This window comes from Lycium barbarum, chromosome 3 (assembly GCF_019175385.1).
Source record: "Lycium barbarum isolate Lr01 chromosome 3, ASM1917538v2, whole genome shotgun sequence".
NCBI classification, from domain to species: domain Eukaryota; kingdom Viridiplantae; phylum Streptophyta; class Magnoliopsida; order Solanales; family Solanaceae; genus Lycium; species Lycium barbarum.
This window is the reverse complement of record NC_083339.1, coordinates 66,076,137-66,082,324: the sequence shown is the minus strand read 5'-3', so window position 1 is coordinate 66,082,324 and position 6,188 is coordinate 66,076,137. Positions and strand designations below refer to the sequence as shown.

The following is a 6,188-nucleotide window of genomic DNA, read 5'->3' as shown; positions in this document are numbered from 1 at the left end:
AAACCGAATATACGAAGCGAAGTGAGGGTGAGGGCACAAATGTTGTCAAGGACTAGAGAAAAAAAAAAAAAAAAAAACCCCTATCCCATTATAACTCAGTCTGGTATAACTATGTCTGAAAAGGGAAATGAGTATGGATGGTAGGAAAGATGAAGAATAAGAAGTACGAGTAAGCGGAATCTTTGAAAGAATCGATAAGCGACACGAGACGATTCGTATGATAACTCGGCTAACCAGGTTACCAATAAGGGAACTTTCCATATATCACCGGAGCCTTACTAAGAGTGATCTGATTCGGCTTCAAATTCTATTCGTTATACTTCTGCACTTCGATTCTGCTAAGGCTCTGCCTATTATTGTCCCTGTACTTCTGAACCCGATTATGTTTCCAACTTTATAAATCTCTGTATGTCTGATTCTGAATATGTTCCTAGTTGACATACCTCTGTATGACTGACTCCGAATACGTTTCTGTCTGACATATCTCTGTACGATTAACTCCGATTACGAATCCGTCTGACACACCTCTGTATGTCTGACTCCTGATATGACTCCGTCTGATATGCCTCTGTATGTCTGATTTCAACCGCACGCCTGTCTGATACATCTCCGTATGTCTGATCTTAACTATGACTCTATCTGATACATTTCTGTCCGTCTAGCTTTGATCATGATTCTGTATGATACCTTTCTGTACGTCTGACTCCGATCTCAGGTCTGTCTGACATACTTCCGTGCCCCCGACTTTGACTACGAGTCTGTCCGATATGCTTCTACGCGTCCGGTTCTAGTCCTGAATCTGTTGGTATGAAGTGTCTGGTATGAAGTGGGATTACGAGAACGTGGTAGGGATCTCAGGAGTGTAACAAGAAATGATATGGACTATGACGGCTGGAAAGCGTTCGTCTGTTACAAGAATATAGCTTATGGTTCGATGATTATGTGGGGTATGAGAAAATAAATTATGAAGGCATTTAAATCAGTGATGTGAAAAATTACCCCATAATGTTGGCAGAGAAGCCATGTCGGAAAGTCGGTAAAGGACGATTGTAAAGAGAACCCTCCCGAAGTAGTATGACGCCCCATAAGGTCAATTTAACATTCGAGGACGAATGTTTCTAAAGGGGGGGAGGATGTTACATCCGACATTTTCGCTTGTTCGAACAATTCAAGGTAAATTGACTTGTAATGAATGAGGCCACAATTGGACACTACTTGGTATGAATGTGTAAGTTATGAATATAATGGTGTGGAATTACGAAAGGTGGCCAAGGGAAAAATTGGAATTTTGGAAACTTGCCTTATGAATTGCAAAACATAGCCAAATTGGGCTTAACAAGAATTAATGAAATGAGGCCCAACTTTAAAGGGCCCAACCGGCCACCCTATGTCAAGGCCCATGGATTAATTAAATCCCATGGGAAATTATATATCAAGGATAAGTCTTAAGAATATTCAAGAAGTTTCAAGATCATAAAAATTGAGAGGAAAAGAAAGAACCCATTTCGGGTGAGAAAGAAGAGAAAAGAAAAAGAAAGAAAAAATTTTTGGAGCCAATTCTTTGGTTCAAAAATTCATCCCTTGTGAGATTATGACTAAGTGCAAGGCCCTCTTCAAGTTGGTATAAATATTGGGGCAAGAAAACAATTTTTATCTCCAAGTGAAGGGCTTGAAGAAAGGTGAGAATTTGATGATTTTGTTGTGTTATAAATGGTATATGTATGTTGTAGTATGTGTGAATGAATGAAAAACATGGAAATTTTGTGTGTTGGAACTAGGGGTGTGTTGGCCGAATATGTACATGTAATTGCATGATTTTAATGGCTTGAATTCTTGTTGTAATCTAGTTGTAATATGATGGGAATTATATTAGAAAGGAAAGTGGAATGAATTAGTGAAAAATTGGAAGTGTGGGAGGTGGCCGTGTGGTGCTAGGTTTGATATGAAATATGAATTTGATTTTGGTTGTATGCTAATTGAGTTATGGTGAAGTGAATGGAAAGATAACAATCTTTATTGTTTTGGAAAAATGGTTATCAAGTTGTTGTAGGAAAGTATGCAACTTTTTCATGATTTATGTAAAAATGGAAATGAATGTATCAAGAGACGAATCGTGGTTATTGTTGATGAACTTGGAGTATGGAAATGTGTTTATGAACTTGTAGGTTGAAAGTTAGGAAAAGATTGGAAAAGTAGTGACTTAATGGAAAGTTTGAATGTTTGTGTATCCTATGAATATTATGTGAAAGATGGCTAATGATTCCTTAGTGTATGTCTTGATGTTTGTTGTTGTTTGGATGTCATTTCTGGGTTGTTGTGTTGACAAATTGAGCCGAGCTAAGTCTCGGGGATGTTGTATATACAGAGGAAATGCTGCCGAAATTTCGGTAGGCAAGTATGTGAAAAGTTGGAATATTGAAAGAATGAAACTAACCAAATGGTAAACTTGACCATTTCCAGATTTTGGACGAAATTTGGAGTGACGCCAAGCGAGCATAAGGCGCCATCGAGGTATGTGAAGCACTTCCCTATGTTCCTAGGCATGCTCTGGATGTGGTAGGCTCGGCCGCGAGCCTTAAGTACGACTCCGTTCCCCGGAATTCGAGACGGAAAACCGCTCGAATTCCTTCCATTCAATTGAAGCTATTTTATTACAAATTGCCTTTAAAGTGAAATTTTGTACAAAACTTCCCTAAACGGAGTCGGAACACTTCCAAACGATTATGGATGACCTCATAAGGTCTATTAGCAATAATCTACGTATGTAGCCTCGAGTTGGTCCGAGGCGGGCCCACAAGGCCCGATATCTCCGGTAAAACCTTAAACATTTCCGTTTTGGTCCGATTTTCTCTAAAAACCTCCGGACTATTATTTTGTGTATGATATGATTATTTTGTGAAATTTATATAAAATGATTTTTGAGCATTCGAATATCTGATTCTGATAATAATCTGTCGTGCCTTCACAACTAGGATATAGGCGCGTACTATGCATACTATCTGGATATTCTGATTTTGGCTCGCCGTTTGGCACCCTTCAGTTTGATTGAGTCTGTATGTTGAGTCTGTATGTAAGTTGTTTCTCATTTATCGGTTCGTGTCTGTCTCAATGCATTCTTTCACTGCGTCCCGGGCCAGGTTCTGTTAACGTGCATATTTCTCTGCATTGTTCACCGCGTCCCTCGGCGTACGGGCCGGGATCTGTATGTCTGTATGATATTATGATCTGTGTATGGGGATGGCGGCCAGGATGGCATATGATCTGATCTGATTCTGTCTGTCCACCGCGTCCCGTACTAAGAGGGCCGGGTTCTGTTACCGCGCCCCCAGACAGGGCCGGGATCTGTATGAATATATGCGTGTGCCATCTGTATTTATAAAGCACACGCCTCTGTATGACTCTGTATGACTCTGTGCTACTCTGCATGCATAACTCTGTCCGATATACTTCTGTTTGTCCGTCTGTGTTACGGCTGAGTCTGTATGTCCGTATGGATTCTGATTCTGTATGTCTGTATGGGTTCTGATTCTTCTCGTCTGTCCGTATTATGATTCCGTCGGTCTGTCCGAACCACGACTCTGTTTATCTGTATAGAATACGATTCTGTATGTCTGTCTGAATCATGACTCTGTCCGTCAGTCTGATTTATAATTCTGTACGATATATTTCTGTGACTCCGGTTCGGACTATGTTTATATCTGTTATGTATCTGCTTTACATACTCGGTACATTTTTCGTACTGACCCCCGTTCTTCGGGGGCTGCGCTACATGCCCGCAGGTACAGACGCACCAGGTGATACGCCGCCCGCGTAGGCTTCCGACTCTGCTATTTGAAGAGCTCCTTTGACTCGGAGCATATATTTTTGGTATATATCTTCTGTCTTCTGTACACTCTGTATGTATGGATATTCTGGGTACGGCGGGGCCCTGTCCCGTCATATGATTCTGTATGTCTGTAGAGGCCTGTAGATAGATGTGTGGGTTTCGGGTTTCGTCTGTATGTTAGCCTTATCGGCTTATCTGTAAATGTCTGTATGTTCAGGTATATGTATATATATATATATATATATATGTATGTTTGCGCGCGTGCCGTATTTGTATCGACCTACTTCTGTTTCAAAAAAAAAAAAATCCGTATGATTCGAAATCTGGTTGGGTAGGTACGTACGGGTACCCAGTTAGGGTACCAGTCGCGGCCCACGGGGTTGGGACGTGACACCCACTTTATATTCTTAGCTAGTTCTTGTAATTTATGGAAACAATTTTTCCAACTTCCAAATTTGCCCTTCGTCGTTCTCCATATTTCCACTTCTAGACTTTTCATACGCAACTCATGTGCCAAACAAAATAAAATATTGCCTTGCTTGTTGTTTTCCCGCGATTGTCTTGAATTATCCGATTGCATAAAATGCGGGATATAACATTATACTTGAATAAATTCAGCCACACTAACTTCCTTCAAGACCAAACTTGCCACAACATCAAGTAGAAGCAAGAACAATCACCTTTCATGGACTAGTTGTTAGGTGTGGAATTGGCCAAACAAGTCAATTCTTTTGTTCACATAGTCGTGATGTAAGCGCTTACCTCATAATAGTTGTGATGTAAGCACTTACCTCATCATAGAAAATTCATTCCTATAAATAGGTAGCTTATGGTTCATTTGTAAGATATCATCAAGATCATTTGCTAAACACATCCCAAAGAGAGAGAGAAATCTAAGAGAAATACTCTTAGTGAAAGGCCTAAGTAAGAGAAGGTCTTTGAGAGAATTTTCTGTGGTAAAATTCTTGAGTGTAATTGGGATTGGGGTTGTGAGGTTGAGTGTTGTAAACACTTGTAATATTTCTTCTTTAATAAGATCTGCAGCAGCAACGTGGACGTAGCTCTCACATTGAGGGTGAACCACTATAAATCTGTGTGTGCTATTTATTCTTCGCTTACATCACGGCGTAAGTAGGTTCTGTCTAAGGAGGTTGGTATTTAAGTGGTCCAGCTGTGACCCTCCAATCTTTCCTAGGAACCTGCTTACAAAGGTCGGATTTGGGATTTAAATCCTAACAACTGGTATCAGAGCAACAAGTTGTGTTGTGATTTAGAAACGATGGGAGGCGAAGATGGTACGACGCACGGCATCGGTAAATTCGATGGTACAGATTTTGCATTCTGGAGAATGAAAATTGAAGATTATTTATATGGCAGAAAGCTTCATGAACCTCTGAGTCCGAAACCAGAGGAGATGAAGCAAGCAGATTGGGATCTCCTCGACAGACAAGTTCTGGGAGTCATTCGGCTGACGCTGTCGAAGAACGTTGCTCACAACGTGGCAAAGGAGAAGACCACCGCTGATATGATGAAGGTATTGTCTGACATGTATGAGAAACCTTCGGCAAATAATAAGGTATTTCTCATGAAGAAACTATTTCATCTAAAGATGATGCAAATGCTCATGTTGCTGCACACGTAAATGAATTCAATACCATTGTAAATCAATTGTCATCGGTAAAAATTGACTTCGATGATGAAGTGCAAGCTCTAATTTTGTTGGCATCCCTACCAAATAGCTGGGAGCCAATGAGAGTAGCGGTTAGTAATTCTGTCGGTAGTGAAAAACTAAAGTTCAACGATGTTAGGGATCGTATCCTTGCTGAGGAAGTGCGCAGGACAGATTCTGGAGAGGCATCGACGAGTTCTGCTTTTAATGTTGAAAACAGAAGCAGAAATTATGACAGAAACTACAACCGAAATAGGGGCAGATCGAAGTCAAGGAATGGCAGGGGTCAATCCAGACCAGGACGAACATTTGAGTGTTGGAACTGTGGAAAACCAGGTCACTTCAAGAAGAACTGCAGGGCGCCAAAGAAGGAGGACAACAAGGGGGCTGGAATCAACGCTGCTACGGAAGACATTGGCGATGCGTTGTTGCTATCGGTTGACAGCCCGATAGACTCTTGGGTGCTTGACTCAGGAGCGTCCTTTCATACCACCCCACATCATGATATAATGACAAACTACGTGGCTGGGAATCTCGGCAAAGTTTATTTAGCCGATGGAGAGCCGCTAGATGTTGTTGGCACGGGAGACATTAATTTGAAGATGTCAAATGGATCCTCGTGGAAGATTACAAAAGTTAGACATGTTCCAAAGCTGATGCGAAACCTGATCTCAGTAGGTCAGCTTGATGATG

The 6,188-nt window shown here is 41.0% G+C and overlaps 1 long non-coding RNA gene across 1 annotated transcript; it reads left to right on the top strand.

Annotated features, from left to right (window-relative positions):
- Positions 1 to 1,184: 1,184 nt before the first annotated feature.
- Positions 1,185 to 3,964, top strand: LOC132633910 (uncharacterized). Its single transcript, XR_009579927.1, has 3 exons — positions 1,185 to 1,679; positions 2,461 to 2,511; positions 3,780 to 3,964. It is a non-coding gene; the product is annotated as an uncharacterized LOC132633910 (long non-coding RNA).
- The last annotated feature ends 2,224 nt before the right edge of the window (positions 3,965 to 6,188 follow it).